General features: G+C 46.2%; 1 protein-coding gene across 19 annotated transcripts in view; it reads right to left on the bottom strand.

The window, feature by feature from the left end:
* The window catches only part of LOC129495446 (low-density lipoprotein receptor class A domain-containing protein 4-like), a 387589-nt gene that overhangs the window by 186508 nt on the left and 179411 nt on the right, over nt 1-21670 (bottom strand). Inside the window, exon 1 of one of the 19 annotated variants that reach the window (XM_055302966.1) lies at nt 10497-10573. The exons of the other annotated variants lie outside the window; for them this stretch is intronic. The gene's annotated coding sequence lies outside the window, so the exon portion shown is untranslated. Of the gene's footprint in view, nt 1-10496; nt 10574-21670 lie in introns of those variants that run through there. 19 annotated transcript variants of the gene reach the window in all.

Raw genomic sequence — 21670 nt, 5'->3', positions numbered from 1 at the left:
TGGCTGAAGGGATACTAGTTAGTTGGCAGTAACTGCGAGGGGAGTGGTGAGTGGAAGAGGCCTGAAAGGCCTGTGGGTCACTGGACAAAAAGCTGATTTACTAGGAGACCTGAGGCATTAAAGAATATTAAGCACATGCACAGATGCATTCTGACATTTTAAATTATTTTCCTGCAGTCCGGTGTGTTTAAGAGCTTGTGTGTGTTAGAGAGAGAGAGAGAGAGAGAGAGAGAGAGAGAGAGAGAGAGAGGCAGAGACACAGGCAGAGGGAGAAGCAGGCTCCATGCAGGGAGCCTGACATGGGACTCGATCCTGGGTCTCCAGGGTCACGCCTTGGGCTGAAGGCAGGAACTAAACCATGGAGCTACCCAGGGATCCCCCCCGCCCTCTTTTCCTATTTTCAGTTTCTCCACACGTCATTTCCATCTAACATTATATTTAAATATACGCATAATCTTTTCCCCCCACTAGAATATAAACCACACGAAGGCAGGTAGAGATTTCTGTCTGCCTGGCTTTACTGAGGAATTCTCAGGGTCTGGAAAAGGACCTGTATATCGTAAGTATTCAATAAATCTTTGTCAAATAAATCAATGACTAGAAATAAAAGCTCATCCAGTGGTTCTTATAGGAAACACAATTAACTACTGGCATCCCTTTAATGAAGAAGGTTTTCTCTAACTGAGCAAATAATTCTTTTCTACTCTTGGGGTAGAGAAGAGATAAAAAAAGGAGATGAAACACAAATATATTGCTAGCAAATCATGTAAGGTTTTTTAAGGCAAAGAGTGAGTCAAAATTATAAGCCAAAACAGTTTCTGATTACCTGTGGTCTTGTCTTCATTTATGGAATTATTCTCTCTCTAGTGTTCAATGTCATAAATATTTAGGCTTTTTCCATCTGTCCCTTCCCAGTCATCTGGCCTAATTCCTAAACCACAATATTCTCTCTCAGCGCAGCCTTGTGTGTTTTGGAGAGAAAGCCCATCGTCTGGCTAGAGCATTAGACTGTTTGCTCAGGAAACAGCCAGCTCCTTCCCTGGCAGCTTCCAGCACCCTGAGAACTGGGTGTGGACATGGAGTTCTCCACCTGTTTATTTTTTATTATTTACAGACTAGCTCACAGGAGCCAGGGAGTAAGACAGGTATTCATTGATTCATGGTACTGCTGACTCAGTCTTGTCCTCAAGTCGATCACAGCGAGTTATTTTCTCCTACTTGAGTAAAAACTGCTCACTTTCTTGTCTTGAGCCTGACAAGGCTGTCTGCCTGGGGTCCTCCAACTGCCACACGCCCCTTAAGAAACCTCCTTCTCTGAAAACTTATACCGTCTGAGACCTCCACAAATCCAACCTCGCTAACCTCAAAGTGCAACGGGGAGATGGCTGTATAAACTCCTGTGTTCCCTGCCTGCTTTAGCCAACCCATACTAGAACTTTGAGATGCTACCCTTATACTTTTTTTAATAGTTAATAAGATGCTCTACCGTAAGGAGAACATCCCTTTCCCCAGTTAAAGAAGGGAAGGTTTGTTACTTTTTGTTTTGTCTCATTTCCCCTATTGGTTTCTTGGAACCCCTTTTGTCCCCTCAAATAAACTTCCCACTTCAGGCCTTATTCATCCTTACTGTCCTCCAGGATAAGCTGATGACCTCCTATCCATGATGATGCTCACTCCAGTCTTTTTTATTTTTTAAGATTTTATGTATTTATTCATGAGAGACACACAGAGAGAGGCAGAAACACCGGTAGAGGGAGAAGCAGGTTTCCTGCAGGGAGCCTGACGTGGGACTCGATCCCGGGACCCCAGGATCATGCTCTGAGCTGAAGGCAGACGCTCAACCGCTGAGCCACCCAGGCGTCCTGACTCCAGCCAAGTCTTGAAGCTCCTTTACAACATACATGACCCCAGAGATGCTCAATGTCGGTTGATGTCCAGAGGAAGATCTTTAAAATCCTTTTAAAGGATTTTATTTTATTTTATTTATTTTAAGATCCTTTAAAATAAGGGTCTTTGGTCTCCACAACTAATCCAATCCAAAGGTGGGATCAATGTGAGTGAAAAGCCATTGCCATGTCCTCCCTCAAACACCATAGTTTAGAGGGAGAAAAACTAGCGAGCGGGGGAACCCTCTTGGCTCCCGCTGACCCAGGACCAATCCTGCCTTGGACAGGAGTGACGTAGAGGCTACAGTGCAGCCCCGCACTCTACTTCCATCCATGGTTGCTGTCTGACTGGAGAAAGTGACCTACTCCTGACACCTGAGACCAGGTGAGAATCTCAAGTTCCACAAAGACAAGACATTTTTTTTTTTTGTCCTGAATATGCTCATTTCAAGCCTTTGAATTTCTTTAGAGTCCCATGCACAAATTAAGGACTTCCTGAATTCTTTTGCCTATTTCCCCAATCACCAAAAAGAGACTATTTCTGGTAGACCTAAGGAATTTCAAAACAATCTGATTAACAACCTGAACGAGGGTCTTAAAACGCACCTTCCGCAGTGGAGCGCTGGTTGATAGAACTCTGACCCTCTGCCATTAGCTAGTGTGTCGCTCTGCTCGAGCCTTCCCTGAGGGCGTGCCCGGGTGGAAGCCCATCCCATTTGTGCGGTAGACCTGATAGCATAGGACACAAGACCTCTGGCCACCATGTTGCTCTTGGTCATCTGTCCTTAAGCCTCTTTCCATGATCCCTCCGCTCCAACCTTCATGGAACTGTGTCTCCCTTTAAAGGCTAGATTTACTCTCCGCTGTTGTCTGGCTACCCTTTTGCACTCCTGCCAACAGAATAGGCCTCAGACACCACCAATGACCTATCCAAGGACTTGCTCAGCGTGGAGACCAGGTCAGCTTGACTGATAGCCAGTGTACCATCAGTGGTTCCATAAGTGCAGCACACGATGAGGACAGTTCACACAGCTTCCCAAGCCACCCGCTTCGGCACGGAGAACTCATGTGGGTTGTCCCTCCAGCTCCAGCTTTCCTGCTGAAGCCAACTCCATCCGATCTCGTGCCATCCTTAATGGAGATAGAGGTAAACGGTCTCACCTTAATAACCAATCACACCCTCCAATATGGTCCTAAGGTTACCCTTTACTTGGTAAAAATTTTAGTTATTTGAGAGCGAGAGCACACATGCACTGGGGCACGGACAGAGGGAGAGAAGCTCAGGCAGATCCCATGCTGAGCGGGAAGCTCGACCTGGGGCTCCGTCTCGCAAGCCCATGATCACGACCTGAGCCAAAATCAGTAGGCAGGCACTTAACAGACTGAGCCACCCTGGTGCCCCCTGAGGATACTCTTTAGCTTTCTTATCTCCAAACTCCAATTTCTCCTATTTGTCCACATTACCGGAAAGAGTAAATACACTAAATGGACATGGAGTGGAGTTTTAATGCTATTTCATAGACACTATAGGAGCTTTTCCCAATACTTTTTCTGTACAAAAATTTATAAAACAGACAAAAATAAACGACAAATGTGGCATAGAACCCGAGTCCCCAAGTATACACCAAAAGCAAATTCATAAAAAAGAAACACAAACCAAAGTAATTTTTCCGTATATTTAAGTAAAACAAAGCACTCGATTTACAAATGTAACCCTCCTGATCCACACCCAAGACTGCCTATGTTCCTTGCTTTTTATTTTCTATAGCACTTAACACCCTTTAATAAGTCCTACAATTAATTTTTTTATATTGTTTATAGTCTCTGATTGCTAGATTTTAAGTTTGTCTGAATGTAAGACATTTTTAAGGTAATGTTTAATGTTATTTCCCTGAGGCCTAGAAAAATATCTGGCATGTAATAGGTTCTCAAAAAAAAAATGCTGAATGAAGGAAAGTTTATTCTATCAAGTAAATAGGTATTTATAAATCATAGATAACATGTGTCTCCTCTACTTTAAATTATTTTATGTGTTGGCAAATTGAACACCAATAAAAAATAAATTATTAAATGAATAAATGAATAGATAGATAGATAAATAAATAAATAAATAAATAAATAAATAAATAAATTCTTCAATCTACTCCCATCACCTTCAGAATATAGTCCATACGAGGTAGGAGTATAGGACTCTTCCTCCCACAGTGCTCCTGACCACCTTTACAAACCTGTTTCCCAGCTCCTCTGCACATCACTCTGGAAGTCAGATGCACTGCAACATGAAGATGCTCTCAAGCACCCCGTGGCTTCCCATCACTGTGCTTTGGCGCACCCTGCTTCTCCTGCCTAGAATGCCTTGCTCTTCCCACCCCTTGCCTGACAAATGCTTACTGACCTTTCAGGAGAAAAAATAAAAAAAATTAAAAAAAAAAAAAAAGGCCACGTCTGTAAAGCCTTCCCCAACCTCTCCATGCCTACTACGAGAAACTACCGCTGCCTCTCTCTGTGTTCCCATGGCAACCAGCACATCCTTCCAGTCCTGTGCTTGTCCTGCTGTTGTCATTGTTTGTCTGTTTGTCTGTCTCACCCACTGGTGAGACCTCAACCTCTCTCCAGCCCACAACACACCATGTCTTTGCATCCCCAGCATCTAGCAGGGCAGGTGATTAATAATTGCTTGGACTTCTATTGAATCCACAGCGTGGGGGAGGGGATGGGAAGAAACAAGCACACTTTGGGGTTCAGTTTTGTTTCTTTTACTTGTGCCTGAAATCTAGGCTTTCACCACAGACATGTAAGTTAAAGGGAAAGATGTAAGAGACGCGGAACAGTTTCCCTCCACCGGTTTTGCGTTGAATCGGAAGGGTCCATTTGTCTATGCTGATTTAAGCTGTTAAATCGAAAAAGAAAAATAAAAATAAAAAAACAAATTAAAAAAATAAGCTGTTAAATCGGTGTAAATCCTACAAACTATCATACGCATTGTCTCTCCACTACTTGTCCAAAATTAGGAGCCAATCAACACTACAGGTAAGTGTAAGTACAGATGTTTTCACACAGAGAAAATCCTACACAAATTCTACACCAAAATTACGAAGTGTCAATGACCACAGGTTTCCTATGAGAAGAAGGACACATGAGAGGGGCCTCATGAGCAGGACTTTGGACAACCCTTCAGGTGCGCGTGCGGGGACCAGCCCTGTAAGAGGTGATGCTGGGAAAGGAGTGTGGCTCTGGCGTCCGTCAACCTGCTATCGAGGACTGACAGGCAAACGTCTGTAGTTCTTTCTGACGTCTAGAGGCTTTGTTTTATCGCATTAATATTGGTGTCGTCCTAGCGAGTTACCACTTGTCTAAAACTCTGACGATGTGGGGCCCTTGGGGAAGAAGGCTTCCAATTTTAAGGTGGCTTAGGAAAAACCCCACTTGCCACATTTCCCACTGAGCTGTGACTTCAGCTGCTCCTGGAACTGGGAGGGCTGGGCCCCTGGGTGCTCACACTCACTCTTTCCCCTGCATTCCTTACAGCTAATCCCCTGTTTCCTCTTACCTGCAGGAGGCCTCTGCTGGTTTCTCCACAGCCTTGGACAAGTGTCAGCCCTTGTATTCTTTTTAATTTTATTTAATTTTATTTAATTTAATTTTATTTTATTATTTTTAAGATTTTCTTTATTTATTCATGAGAGAGACACAGAGAGAGGCAGAGACACAGGCAGAGGGAGAAGCAGGCTCCATGCAGGGAGCCCGATGTGGGACTCGATCCTGGGTCTCCAGGATCACGCCCTGGGCAGGTGCCAAACTGCTGAGCCACCCTGGCTGCCTTAGCCCTCCTATTCTTCACCTTCCCCCTCAGACTAACCAAAATGCAAGCAATCACCTTTCCAACCTTCGTGTCACCAAACACCAGATGCCCTGACCCTTTGCTTTCTCTGTCCCCCACTGTTATTCACCTGATCATTTAGCACCTGGTCAACACCACTGTACGCCAGACCCGGTGTTAGAGGCTTCCTATACGTTACCTTAGATGAGGAAGCTGATGCTCAGGAGGCTCCACTGAGCAGATGGCCACCTGGGGAAAAGCCAGAAAACAACTGCTTGCATGCTCACTCTCCCCTGCTCTGTGCTCTGGGCCCCTAGGCCCACGACAAGCTATGGTGTGCAGACCAGAGGTGGAGGGGCAGGCAGACGGGGCTCCTGTGCCAATGGTGTAGAGTCACAGCATCTACAGACTGGAGGAGAGTGGGGCAAAGCCTAGGCCGATTTCCTAAATCCCACACAACCTCCCTGCCTATCTACTGCTTCTCCCCAGGGCACGAATGGCTTGGAAATAAGTGTCAAGCCGTAGAGAAGTATCCTCACACATGGACTCAAACACCCGCGCACAATCACCATGCCGCTCCCCGCCACACAGTCAGCATGGGCCCGAAAGGCAGCTTGACTGCCTCATCCTGCACAGCTATCCCATTCTACAGAGATTTTTTTAAAAATTAGTCTGTGGTACTAAATGCAGAAAGATAACCTCTGATCCTATTAAAATATTCAATGATTATTTCGCTCGATGGCCCTGGAATGCTTTCCTCTGTGTAATGTGCAGGAGGGCTACGTAGGGGGGCTTCCCCGTCCTGTCACCGCACTCCGGGGCTGCCCTGGTGAGAGCAGCCTGCCGACCTAAGCATCTGCCAGGCTGCGCTGAGTTCCTTGCACACTTGGGACACAGAGGGTTGACGTGCCTTCCAAAACCAGCGGAAACTAACATTTTCTATGCTGTCCAGAGTATTCTAGACTGAGTGCTGCATAGTTGGCCCCTGCCCGCTGCAGAGCCCAGGAAGGGTGCGTCCGGGCTGGACGGGGACCGCTACATGCTGTAAGCCGCGCAAGGGAGTTCTGCATCGGGCTCCAAGGCCTGAACGATGCCGAGCTTGGATTCCTCTAGCAGAACAGACATCAGAGCTCAAATGTGCTTTTGGGAAACTTACCTGCAACTAAGACCCATACTCTTTATTTCTGTGAAGAACTAAGGTGTTAAAAAGACCTGCTAGGTGTGTCTTAAGAACCTCCCCCTCTTTAAAAAAGGTTCTCAATCTTGTGGCACTTTTTCTGTTATAGATCACGAGTGTGGCAGCTAGTCAGCGAGGCACAGACAGCAGTTTGTGCTGTGACGGGGCGTGCAGGGCGGCGTGAGGGATCTGTCCTCACCCAGGCAGGCACCACGTTGATGCAGGCATCTCACCAAGACCACCGCACCGGCATCTGTGTACGTGGGGCCTATGTGACGTGCACCGCAGTGTGTCTCCAGCCTTCCACCAGCTGAGGACGGGGAACGCTAGGGCTGGAAGAAACACTAGGAATTGTGTGATTTCCAACCCCCTTATTTTAGAGACGATGAATCTCAGGCGCAAAGAAAGGAGGAGCTATAACATGGTGGAACTAGAATCAGAACCCCCGGGGCCACATCCTGGGGCGATCACTGGTTGCCTAGCTGATCTTGCGCCAATTACTTATCTTCTCCAGGTGACAGTTCACAGGCTACCTCAGGGGAATATTTTATTTATTTTATTTTATTTTATTTTATTTTATTTTATTTTATTTTATCTTATCTCATTTATTCTATCTTATCTTATCTCATTTATTTTATCTTATCTATATTATCTTATCTTATTTTATTTATTTATTTTGTTTGTTTTATTTACTTATTTATTTTATTTTTAATAAATTTATTTTTTATTGGTTTTCAATTTGCCAACATATAACATAACACCCAGGGCTCATCCCGTCAAGTGCCCCCCTCAGTGCCCATCACCCAGTCACCCCCACCCCCCACCCACCTCCCTTTCCTCCACCCCTAGTTCATTTCCCAGAGTTAGGAGTCTCTCATGGTCTGTCTCCCTTTCTGATATTTCCCACTCATTATTTCTCCCTTCCTCATGGGGATATTTTAAAGATGAAATTACATAACTCATGTAAAGAACTTAAAAGACTCCCAGACATGTAATATTATATCTGAAACTAAGCTTGAGCCAAGCCATGATCTAAAACTGGCTTAATGACTTCCATGCTGCTTTCCAACTTAGGTCATTACTATATTGTACAGGTTGTAAAAGGACAAAAAGACTGAATGAACATCAAAGAACTTGAATCTGTGTCATATATGTCTATCTACGGAGGCCCTTGTCCTAAACTTACACGGATTTCCAAATACCATTATAGCGCATAATTTCTCCCAATAAAATGCAGCAAAATATAACGGAAAAATTTGAGGGACCCCGTTCGACTCTTAATGATTCTATAAACATAGCCCTAAGGTAATTTATAAAGCTAATAAAATGCTTTCCACCTGAAGCATTTACTGCAAGTTTTTATTGTCAGTGACAAAAGTACACGAAGCAGTTTTCTATGTTGTACAATCAAGCCACCATAGAATTCAAAGATCTTTGTTTTATTTACACAGAATTTCTATCCTCTGGTTTTGAACCCAAGTGTCCAGAGTCTAAAGGCGGCAGGACCAAGCGGAAAGCCTCCTAAGGGCGGGAGCTGCATGTGGCGGGCCCGCTCTCTATCTCTGGCCCGACACCTGGCCTGTGCACGTATGCTTCTGGAACCAAGCTATCGTCCGGCAGAGAGAGCCAGCCAACCGTATCTCAAAGTGTTTGTCCACTAGCTGCTGCTCTAAACTTTGAACCTGTCATACCAAAGGCGGCGTAAGTGTCTCAACATGCAACGCACGACAAGCTGACCCGAGGGCTGTCCGTAGAGGCACGTGCCTACAATGGAATAATAAGGACCCAGAACCCATAAGAGATGAGGGACAAAGACAACCCGAGAAGGGATTCAGGGCATCAATGGGAGATGCAGTTTCAGGCAGGAAGAATGATATGAAAGAAGCCTGGCACAGGCAAGATCCAGTGACACGGGCCTCTGCGTCCCAGACAGCAAATCAGACAGGAGCACACGGGTTGTCAGTTGACCGAACTGGGCGAGACTCCCCATAAAGATGGCACCAAGCTGGCTCCTCAAGGCGAGTGTCCAGGCAGGGGTGGAGGTTCCTGCACGGACTCCGTGCCCGGGAATGGGGGGCATGAGGAGCCTGCTTCCAGCAGGTGTGCCCACCGTGGATGGCCAGGCAGGGCTGAGGTGGGGCGGGGTGAGCCCTTGAGGGTCTCCGGTGACAAGCCAGTTTGCAGGCTTCAGTGGGGGCTCAGGACCCCCGAACATCTGGGAAGCCGGGCCCCACGACTACCAGGGTCAATACCTCGACCAGAGGTGAGCCACTGGGAAAGGTGGGAACTGGGCAGGCCCTTCATCTCCCAGGGCTTCCCCTCCTCAGAGGATGAATGCTCCCCACCAACACGGACCCACAGCCCGGGGTGTCAGCATGCGCCACGGCGCAAAATCATAGGAAGAAAGGTCGATGGAAGGAAGCACACAAAAAATTACTTGCAATAAACTGAGCAAAGAGGAATCCTGACACCTACAGACCACTGCAACGGGAGCCCGATTCGTGTGCTTTCAAAGGTATCAAACCATGAAATCGTTATTTGCAAATAAAGAGATGCGCTCAGGACACGATTCAAAAGTAGGAAAAAGGTGGTAGTCCTAATCTCCTACTTGTGCCTTGAAGTTTTACACCAAGCTTGTGAATTATGCTGGGTAAACCTGAAAGAAGCAGTAATCAGTTTACGCAAATATTTTTATTTTGTTCATTTAAGTAACCGCCCAACGCGGGGCTAGAACTTACGACCCCAAGATCAAGAGTCACATGCTCTCCTGAGCCAGCCAGACACCCCTCAAATACATTCCTTAGAATACTTTTCCAATTTCCAGATTTCCATCAGATCTCGCCAGGCCTGCTCCGTCCCTACTGCACTGGGATGTGAACTATGGAAACTCAAGCTGTGGGCCGTTTCTCATGCACCATGACCTGCCTTCATCCTCTAACGCAGCGCAGTTCATAGTTTTTCACCAATAGCATGCAGTGTAGTTTTGCGATGACAATTACAGTTTTTTGCAAATAGAAAATAAAATTCTGCCGAAGAAGTGAGTGAATGGATGGATTCCTACTTCACTAGATAAAGGCCCCAGTATTACATGAAACACAGACATCTGAAGTCCACACCGACCTTCCCCTAAGCTGCTGTAGAACCGACACAGCGGGTCTTGGGCGAGGTCTGTCTTCACTATGTGTCTCTACAGCAGGGCGTGATAATAAGCCCGGCCGACCTCAGGCACCACCTGAGACAAGGGACCTGTGACTGGAGGTGGAACCGCAAACCATGAAAGGCAAAGTCCCTGTTATTCCTGGAAAGATAACTGGGAACAAAAACAGAATTTCAAAAGGGGATGGTGCTGGGATGATCCCATTCACAAAACTTGAAAAATATGCAAGAACTGGGAGCGGCCCAGGGCTGTCTCATGTCTTGGCTCGTGAACACGGCAATGATCATGACAACTAGGCAAGGGAGTTCCTGTGCATCATCCCAGGGAAGCTGCCCAACAAGCCCACAAGAGGTGTTACTGGGCATGATCGCTTGGGCCCACCTGCCCAAGGGTAAACCGAGGAGGAGGAGTTGCCACAGTCCAGAACAGCCAATGCATGGCAGGGCATAGACTCACACACACTTAGGGGTCAGGACTCCAGTTTCTAAGATCGGGTCTGCTACGAGGTGGTTGTAGGACTTTAAACTCTGGACCTTGCTTTTCTCATACCTGAAAAAAAAAAATAAGGAAACTAAATAGAAGACTTTCGGTGACCTTTCTAGCACTGAACTACCCTCAGCAATGACCTCCTGATTATGTCCTACTGGACAACCATGCTATTCCTTGCTGTAGTTCACGCCCCTGCTTCCCAGGCTGCTGCCCTCCTGCGCTGAATCCTTTTCCTTTATCTCTCATTCATCCCAGCAGCTTCCATTATCACCAAGACTCAAAGCCCTCCTCTAGCCCCACGTCACCACTGAAGATCCAGTGGACCCTCCCTTCAGCCCCCTGACCTACAAGTCACAAGTGATGAACGGCCCTTGATATAAAGCCTACCAAGGGTCTCCAGTAGGCAAAGCATGTAGAGATAAGGCCAGCAGCCAAACACAGTCCTATCCACCCAACCTTCTACCCTGGAAGCTTTCTGTTGAACGAACATCTGGCTTCAGGAAGGACCCGCTCAGGGTCCAGGCAGACAAGCCTGCCTACCCACCCTGCTGATGGAAGGGGCAACAGATGGGGCAGCCAGCAGTCCTTCTCTCCGGACAACAGCCTTGGAGAACTGGAATCCCATGGAAGATGACATAGCATATTCCAAAGGGTTGCCAAGACCTGTCCTGGGGGGGTGAGGTTTCCCCCTCCGATAAGCTGAGGATGTCGTCCACTTCACACATCAACTCCTGTGGCGGCTCAAAAATAAGCCTACTCCCCTCACAGGCATGATGGGCCTCACAGCCCTGGGCCCATGGTGGGCTCCAGCAGATATTCTTGACCATGAAGGAGACACATCGGCCCTGCGACAGGACCTCCCTCAATGTAGAAGGCATCCATACCCCATCCATAGGGGAAGAGCATCAGGACCTCCCCTGCTGCTCTTCATAAGGATCCTACCAACAACCCAGGAATACCACCTGCTGGATGGATGTACACAAACCCCACTTTTGTGGTTTTCTTTCTTTTAATAATAAATTTACTTTTTATTGGTGTTCAATCTGCCAACATACAGAATAACACCCAGTGTTCATCCCGTCAAACCCCACTTTTGGAGAGATAGTCACCCAGAGAAAGGTCATTCCTCTAGGCTATTAACCATCTTCACGACCAAATAAAAATGATAGTTTTTCAGGTCCTAAGAGACTGTGTATGTTCTAGAAATGTGGATGATCTCTTAACTGAGGAGTCGATCAGCACTTCTGGCGCGAAGGAGCCTACACCGCACAGAGACCTCCGTGCAAGGGCGCCACCAAATAAATATCTTACCCCCAGCTTGACCTGCAGGTCAGTTTCAATTACCCATGATCATGAGTGAAACCAGGAGTAAGGGTGATCCCCAAGGAACTGTTTACATAGGCTTCGCAAGGGATTTTTGCACCTCGTTTTGCATGAGGCTAGCGTCTGGGGATTTTACTTCATGGTGAATGGTGAAGGGTCACACTGTCCAGGCCGAGGGTCACGCGGGCTCTCTCCTGCTCTGCTCTCCCCAACACTTCAAGCTGAAGACAGTGCAGGTGGCTATCTGAAGCCGGCCTGCCCGCCATCCCTCACCTGAAACAATAACGAGGCCTTTGGGTTTATGGACGTCCGGCTATGCTGCAGCGGACACAGAAACGCAAAAGCAAACGCGAAACATGGTTCATTGTGTCAATAAGGGACTTCATCATATCCTCCAGTTACTCATATAATATAACATTGAAACATGATTTCCCCCTGTTAAACCCCAATTCCTGCCTCCCCTCTGGCCTCTAAGTGACCATGACAAGAGGGACGCTGATGCACAAGGAGCTGAACCAGGCACCGTCTGTACACTAGCCTGCTGAACCCAGAGGTCGGTATCAACCATCGCACATTTCAAGGCTGAAACAGGCTCCAAGAAATGGGGAAGGAGCTCAAAACCTTGAGCTTGTCCCTTCGGTCAGGAGACCTGCTTCCTAAGGGCAGGCACTCCAGCTTGCTCATCTTTGTATTTCTTTTGAGATGAGCACAAAACCACTTACAATGTGGGCCTCTAATAGGGATTTCTAGAACAAAGTGTAGCTGATCATATAGTTCATCTCTGGCTCGAGAAAGTATGTCCAGAGTATCACCAAAGCAAACTTCACCCATTTATTTCATTACCATAAACCTTGGGTTTGCCTAGAAATGCTGACACTTTTGTTATAATTATTGTTTTCCCCAATGATTTCATGTGCCAGCTGTATTCCTTCACGGAAAGAAGATCTAAAATTTCTTAGAAAAGCTTACTAAGCAACGCAAGTGATGCGGCGACCTCAACGGACACAGGATATCCAGCAAATTTTGGTGACTAAACAATGAACTAGAACTCCCTGATTTCTAAAGATATAATTTCTGTCTTCCGACCCTTCACCATTCACCATGAAGTAAAACTCTATCCCCTTTCCCAAATCACATTCCGCCGTGCTGCTGCCTGTAAAGGGTACTATTCAGGAAAATTACAAGTACCTGGTCACACTGGGGATGGGGTTAAAAGGAAATGCAGTTTACAAAGAACCCGACACACATTTAAAATATACTGTGATACAAACTCCTGCACAAGCATTCATTTACTTTGTCCAAATTTTTTCAGCTTAAACACAAAATAGCTAGAATTTAAGAACGATCAGCTTATTGCATTTCAGTGACTAGCACACATTTATGATTCTCTTTTCCTGCCCAGCACTGAAACTTTTTTTTTTTTTAGGGAATTCCTTATTTTATGCCCCATGGGAAGTGGAGCACCTTCACAACAGAAAATACAAATATAAATAAAGCCTTGGGTTCCAGCCTCACTTGCAGCCATGGTGCAGTCATGTGGCCTTAGTTCCAAGAACCCGAAGCACCTCCTGGCCTTGACCAGGAGTTAGTGGTGTGAGATAGAAAGGTCCAGAAGAGCCCATCCCACTGGTTTCTGTTGCTTCAATCCTGCCCTGTCACATAAGCCACCCTTACCATGAGTAAGAAGAAAGAAGTCGCGCTTCCAGTACAGCAAAGAGAGGAATCAGTGATAATCTTCCTTTGATTAGCTCAGTTCATAGATGATAAATAAAAATCTGGGAGGCTGCTGAAAGGGCTCAGCCATATGACCATATGCTCATAGGTACATTAAGTGCTCAGCCCATTCGCACATTCATTGGACACCTACAAAGCTGCTCTAAAAATAAGGAAGACAAAAGTCCATGCCCTCAAAGACCTCCCAATCTAGCCATAAATGCTTAAATAGCTACGTCTCCCTGCCCCGCTAACACGGAGGCTCGTGAAGTCAGGAGCCCTGGCTGTCCTGTTACTGCTGTCTCTCCAGTTTCTCAAGGATCCAGCCCATCACAGGCGATCAGTACCAGGTGAAGAAATGAGTAAATGAGTTAATTATTAATTAATTTCTTTTCCCAGAAATAAATCCATACTTTTATGTAAGTTAGTCTGCAACAAAGGAGGCAAGAATATATAATGGGAAAAAGACAGTCTCTTCAACAAATGGTGTTGAGAAACTGGACAGCTCCATGCAAAAGAATGAAATTGTACCACCTACTTACACAATACACAAAAATAAACCCCAAATGGAAATGCTTTGTTTACTAATATTGGGAGACCTGACATTTTCATAATGCTAAATCTTACCAATATCACTTCATTTATTTGAGATATATTTTAGGTCTTATAAGAGTGTGGGAGATTTCTCCATTTAGGACTTACATATCTTTCATTAGGGTTATTTCTGTGTATCTTTGTAATTTTATTGCTCTTACAAAGAAATTAGTATTTTTTGTGCTTCTTATTAAGCATTGCTAATGGATAAGAATGTCACTGTTTGGGATCCCTGGGTGGCGCAACGGTTTGGCGCCTGCCTTTGGCCCAGGGCGCGATCCTGGAGACCTGGGATTGAATCCCACATCGGGCTCCCAGTGCATGGAGCCTGCTTCTCCCTCTGCCTGTGTCTCTGCCTCTCTCTCTCTCTCTCTCTCTCTCTCTCTCTGTGTGTGACTATCATAAGTAAATAAAAATTAAAAAAAAGAATGCCACTGTTTTTGTTTGTTGAAATTATAGCCAGCAATGAAATCATTTATTTGTGGGTTTTTTAGGTTACCTATATAGAAAATTAACGTCACCTGAAAATAACTGTCATTGTATTTCTGTCTTTCCAATTCACCCACTATATATACTTTTTCTTGTAGCAACTAGAATTTCTAGGACAGTGTTGATTAATGGCAGTAGTAGAAGGCTTTCAGATCTTATTTTTGATATTAAAGAAAATATTTTAAAATTTTCTGCATTAAGATAGCTGTTATGATTTTATGGTAGATTTCTTTTTTTTAAGATTTTATTTATTTATTCATGATAGTCACAGAGAGAGAGACAGAGAGGCAGAGACACAGAGAGAGGGAGAAGCAGGCTCCATGCAGAGAGCCCGACGTGGGATTCGATCTCGGGTCTCCAGGATCACGCCCTGGATCAAAGGCAGGCGCCAAACCGCTGAGCCACCCAGGGATCCCTCTTTTTTTTTTTAATTCATTTACACAGAAACGCCATGGTCAGTGTTATGCTAGAGAACGATGGAGCCCTGGGATCAGGGTGGGGTTCACAGAGGACACCCCTGCCGACCTACGTTCTCCAGAGGAGTAAGAATTTCTCAGAGAAGAAAGGTGAGGATGCTCAGAGCACAGGAACCGACAGAGGCTGATGGCAAAGGCCACGCGTGCTCTGTGGAGAGAGGCAGGTGACAGTGTGGAGGATGCGCAGTAGGAAGCGGTGAGCAGGGCCATGGGTGCCGCGGCAGGTGCCGCTGAGCTGACCGCTGGGAGGGAGTTAGGGAGCCACCCCCCAGCAAAGAGCGACCTAAGAACTCAGTGTAGACTTCTGGGTTGAGTCTTCTAGGCCAACCTCAACAAAACACTACTACTCACAGGCTTCAAGCAGTAACTGAAATACCCGCCCTTCTCTGGGAGGGTCCTCCCGAAGTAGCACCGTGTTAGGCCACAGCAAAGCCCGGTTCAGACATTTGTGGAGCACCGACCGGGGCGAAACCAGGGGATGCCAGGGCTAAGAAAGACGATTGTCCTCATCGGGAACCTCTGTAGGTTCATGGATAAGTAACTGCCACCTTCCAGGGCAGCCCCGTCCCTCCTAGCACTCCACGTGCACGGGGAGGCTGTGGCACTCAAAATCCATCCTCAAAATAACAACAGCAGATCCATTCTCTTATTTCTTCTGAATTTCTGCTTCCCACCAGCAAAAACTTATACCAAATTCATGTTATCCTTTTAGAAACAGAACTTTCAGTTTCCCATAGAATAAGTCATCAGTTTTACGGACTTTTCTAGGGAGCCAGCTTTTTTGGTGTCACCTCACATCCTGTCAGATTAATCACAAGGCGAATCTGAAGAAGAGGGGAAAATTACATACCCTGTATTTTAAAGTCCAACGTAAACCCGGATCTGTAACCTTGGACTCCGCAGAGCCTATATTTCCACCCGTTTAATGTGGACGATCAAGGAGGACTAATACACATTAGCAAAGTCGTATATCCATTTAAAGGGTATCAATATCCATAACGAATTTTTTTACTTTCTTACTTTGAGATGATTTTAGACTCACAGAAGACACGTAAAACACTTCAGAGTCCCTGTATGCCCTTAACTGTTCTTCCCTCGGTGTTACAGGATTTATCAAAACTGAGAAACAATACATTATTTGGTATAATACATTATAATACATTGGTATAATACAGTAACTACAGACGTTCTCCAGATTTCACCAATTTTCCTCATTACTGTCCTTTTTCTCTTCCAGGGTCTAATACAGGAGTCTGGGTTTCACTCACCTGTCCCATCTCTTTAGTCTCTTCCACCTGTGACAGGACCTCAGTCTATCCTTGTCCTTCAGAGCCTTGACACTTTTGAAAAGTCAGGCATTTGGTGGAATGTTCTTCGATCTGGGTTTGTGTGGGGTCTTATCAATACTAGACTAAGATCACGCGTACAGGGAAGAGTGCCACAGAGGTGACCTTGCTCCCCTTCAGAGCATCTGATCCAGGGATACAGGTGAGAACGTGCTCATTGCCGCTGATGCCGACCTGGAGTGCTCAGTGTCTGCCAGTTTTCTCTAACTGTGAAGTTATTGTGTTTTCTTTGTAATTAATAAATATTCATCTTGTGGGGAGATACTTTCTGACTATTCGAAGATCCTGTTTCTCCTTTCACTAACTCATTTCAGCACCTCTTACCTACAGCAATTATTATTACTCTCTTCTAATGAGGGATTTCCACTTTCCTCCTCTCGTCTATGTGTAATAACTGAAATTCTTCTGTCAGGGAGAGCCATTCCTTGTCTTCCATCCTGGAAGAATTAATCTAGGGGATGCGCATATTGTAGCTTGAAGTCTTCCTCTAGATACCAACAGTAAGTAAGGTGCCAGGTTATGTAATCATCCGTAGCCAAGGTAACCACAAACGGTATGGCGTAGAATTATCTATAGTTGAGCACTGATCCAATTAAAAACGTTTTCCACATTATCCCCAAGGGGACTTCCCACACCTTTCCCCTGCTGGGGAGCCAAGGCAACAGCTTTCCCTTCCTAGGCTCCACCTACTCGCTCCCTGGCAGGAGGCGGGTCTTGCCTACACTTAGAAGGTGGCTCCCTTACTTCCCTGGTGAGAGAAAATGATGCAATTATTCCGCATAGGCAAACCCGGAAATAGGCACAATCGAGCACATCAAGGACAGACCTGTTTGGGGGCTGGGGGTGAGGCTATGACACACAGCACGATATCACAACTCCCCTGAGCTCAGACAGCTTGGCCCTGTGCACGCTCAAACAGATATCATCATCGCGTTAGGTACGGTGATTTTATGCTAATTTTCAACACTCAAAAAAGTAATATATATTCTTGGTACAAAATCTGGAAAACCTAGACAAACTAGGAACAAAAGAAAAAGGAAGAGAAAGGGGAGAAAGAAAAAGGAAAAGAAGGAGCAAAGAAGAAAGTGCATCCTGACCTCAAGAACCAAAAGAAAGCACCGTCAACATTGTGTGTTTCTGGGACGCCTGGGTGGCTCAGGGGTTGAGTGTCCGCCCTTGGCCCAGGGCGTGACCCCGGGGTCCCACATCGAGTCCCACATCGGGCTCCTCGCAGGGAGCCTGCTTCTCCCTCTGCCTGTGTCTCTGCTTCCCTGTCTCTCATGAATAAATAAATAAAAATCTTTTTAAAAAATTGTGTCTCTTCTATTAACCACTTTTTAATTTTCATGCTTTTTTTTTTTACAAAAATGGGCTCACAGTTTACTCTATTTCTTTTAATATGCTGTACTTAATTGAATCAAAGGGGATAATAATCGTAAGACACTACTTTATGTTGATAAGAAATAAAACACAAGGAATTTTAAGATGTAATCATATCCCAGTGTTGGAGAGGTGGCAACGGGAAAGGGAGTGCTTCAAATTGACTACCTACTTAGCATTTCTTAAATACTTCTCATGTTATTAAAAACGCCTTCCCTGCATCCTTTTAATGGCTATGCATTGCCATACACCGCCAAATTATCTCCAGAAAAGTTCACTTATTTACTCAATACTTACTGACACCTCTTTTGTGCTATGTTCTGGAAGTAGACTAATTATAGCACATTAGAAAAAAAATTACTACATTTGAAGCTTCAGGGACTGGGGGAGACAGACACTAAAACAAACAAACAAAAAACGCATAAATATATCATTAGAGATTATGGTAAGGGATGTGACAAAAAGTGTGAGGCACCAACAGGCAGCCCACTCGCCAACACCCAGGGCCCATTTTGGACAGTGGTCCGCTCCCTTCCCATCACTTGGCCAGGATGTGCTTCTCTGCGCCCTAGGTAGGCATCTCCACTAGGAGGTGGAACCCTTGACACAGGGCTCATGCAGCCCTCCTCCCTCTGGCGATCCTAAGAAAGATCCCAAGACCCAGGGGATGTGTGAGGGGACTGGATGGGGGGGGCGGGCTGGAGGGCGGAGGAGCAGGGCCTCCCCTCCCCACCTCCCAGTCACCCAGATGACCATCACTCCATCCTGAACACCTGCCGATCTCACCTGAGATGTAAAGACAGAAGAGCCTGGGCGACAGACAGAAGGGTTTGCACTTCTAACCAGGGAGGAAGGTGGGAAAATAAAATAAATAAGACCCCAGTGGGGGGAGGGGCCCAGAGGAGACAGGCTTGGTGGGAGAGCCTGGGGACAGGAGATCCCCACCCGGAGGGCAGCCTGGGGACAGGAAAGCCCCACCTGGAGGGGCTGGGGGGGGGACCCTGGGGACAGGAGAGCCCCGCCCGGAGACACAGACTTTACCTCTGCCGGGATTCCTCCCTGAGGGACAGGGCTCAGCGGCGACTTGGGGGTAGGAGGGCAGGGGGCCTCCAGTCCCTGGGGTCACTGTCAGAGGAGGGGTGCCAGGGACAGCGCACCCACACCACGGGGGTCTCGGTAAAGGGTGGGGGTGTGAGGGGGGGTCTCGGGGAGAAGCTGGTGAGGGGGGGCTCTGGGGGAAGGGGCTGCATCCTGCTGCCTTTGGGGGCCTCGGCCCAGGAGCGGGATTCCAGCAGCACAGGCCCCAGACCCCAGGGCGTGGGGGACACACCCCCCATCCTGCGATCCCTGGGAGGGTGGGTGAGTGGAGGGCACAGGATGTTGGGGACCCTCCTGCCTCCGGGGCGCCCCCAAGCTGTGCAGGTCAGCACCCCTCCCTCCAGGAGCACCCAGGCCAGTGCGGACTGGGAGCTGTGGTGGTTACTGGGGGAGCTGACTCCAGGGCTGGAGACCTGGCCGCCGCCAGTGTGGTTGTTCCTCCTGGTGTCACCCTGTGCCCGGGAAGGCGGGGGCCCAGGGAACAGTGACCTCACGTGGTCAACAGGTCCCACTGAGCCCTGCACCAGCGGGAGGGGTGGGGCATCTCCCCAGGTGCACACACCTGAGAATCAGCACAGCAGCTCCTCCCCCAGAGACCAGCTGGAAGGATGGGGAAGAGTGGTCTGGTCATAGCAGTACTGGAAAGCTCCAGGACTGAGGGAAAATAGTACACAGAACTAGAGGGACCTTTTTTTCCCCCTCATTATGACTCATTGTTCTATCAGACTGTAAATTTCCAATATTTTTTCTTTTTCCCACCTGAACTACAATATTTTACCACCTCTTCATTTTTATGTTTCTTCCTTTTTTCTTTCATATTTCTACAATTACAGGTCCTAGATATATTTCCACTTCTAGATTCCCTTCAACATGCTCAATTTAATTTTGGGAGATACACGAGAAATTTTGTTTTGTTTTCTGTTTTTCTTTTCTCTGCCTCATCTTGTTCTACAATGGCAGAAGTTAATAGCCTCTAAAACATGACCAGCAGCACCCAGAGCCAAGTGGTATACTGTGCTGGTTCATTCTGTGAGGTTCCTCATTCCCATTCTGCCCCCCTCTTTTATCTCATTTATGTTTCTGAGGTCAATGTTGGGGCCCTCTACAAGTATTGCTGGTTTATATAAATTTAGGACTGAGCATCTTCTAACATACAGAACTGAATATACTCAGAACCAAGAGGATCACCCCCTAGGACCCCTCAGGTAGACTACATTCTCCTTCCACTACTACTTTGTCACCACCACCACCATCTCCCAGTCCCCCCCTTTTTTTTTCTTCTCCTTTTTTTTTCTTTTTTCTTCCTCTTTCCTTTTGATTTTTTCCTCTTCTTTTTTTTTCCTTCTTCTTTGGGATTTTTAGCCTTTTACTTTTACTACTTTGTTTTAAAATTAGTTTTTCACTTTAGTCATCCTTTTATTTTGTTCTGATCTTCTTTTTCTTTTTCTAGTCTCTGACCTCATTGAAAAATCTAGGGTGGGGATCCCTGGGTGGCGCAGCGGTTTGGCGCCTGCCTTTGGCCCAGGGCGCGATCCTGGAGACCCGGGATCGAATCCCACGTCGGGCTCCCGGTGCATGGAGCCTGCTTCTCCCTCTGCCTGTGTCTCTGCCTCTCTCTCTCTCTGTGACTATCATAAATAAATTAAAAAAAAAAATGTTTAAAAAAAAAAAATCTAGGGTGGAATTTGCATCAGTTGTGGTTGATATGAGTGGGACTCAGCCCCCTCATACAGCCACTCTGCAATGAGCAAAATGACTAGGAGGTAGAATTCACCACAAAAGAAAGAACCAGGAACAGTACTCTCTGTCATAGTGTTACAGAATATGGATTATAATTCGATGTCAGAAAGCCAATTCAGAAACACAATTATAAAGCTACTAGTGGCTCTGGACAAAAGCATTAAGGAATCAAGAGACTTCATTACTGCAGAGTTTAGGTCTAATCAGGCCAAAACTAAAAATCAAATAAATGAGATGCAATCCAAACTGGAGGTCCCTATGACCAGAGTTAATGAGGTGGAAGAAACAGTGAGTGACATAGAAGACAAGTTGATGGCAAGGAAGGAAGCTTAGAAAAAAAAAAAAAGAAAAACAATGAAAAGACCATGAGGAAAGATTAAGGGAAATAAATGACAGCCTCAGAAGGAAAAAATCTACATATAACTGGGGTTCCACAGGGCACCAAGAGGGACAGAAGGCCAGAAAGCATATTGAACAAATCATAGCGGAGAACTTCCCTAAATTGGGGAGGGAAACAGGCATTCAGATCCAGCAGACAGAGAGGTCCCCCCCTAAAATCAATAAAAACCATTCAACACCTCAACATTTAACAGTGAAATTTGCAAATGCCAAAGATAAACAGAAAATCCTTAAAGCAGCAAGATACAAGAGATCCCTAACTTATATGGGGAGAAATATCAGATTAACAGAAGACCTGTCCACAGAGACCTGGAGGCCAGAAAGGGCTGGCAGGATATATTCAGGGTCCTAAATGAGAAAAACATGCAACCAAGAATACTTTATCCAGCAAGGCTCTCATTCAGAATGGAAAGAGAGATAAAGAGCTTCCAAGACAGGCAGGAACTGAAAGAATATGTGACCACCAAACTAGCTCTGCAAGAAATATTAAGGGGGACCCCGTAAAAGAAAGAGGAAGCACAAAGAAATAATCCACAAAGACAGGGACTGAATAGGTATTACAATGACACTAAATTCATATTGT

The sequence above is a fragment of the Nyctereutes procyonoides genome, unplaced genomic scaffold (genome assembly GCF_905146905.1).
Source record: "Nyctereutes procyonoides isolate TBG_1078 unplaced genomic scaffold, NYPRO_anot_genome, whole genome shotgun sequence".
NCBI classification, from domain to species: domain Eukaryota; kingdom Metazoa; phylum Chordata; class Mammalia; order Carnivora; family Canidae; genus Nyctereutes; species Nyctereutes procyonoides.
Note: the sequence above shows the minus strand (reverse complement) of the source record. Positions and strands in the feature narration are given on the sequence as shown.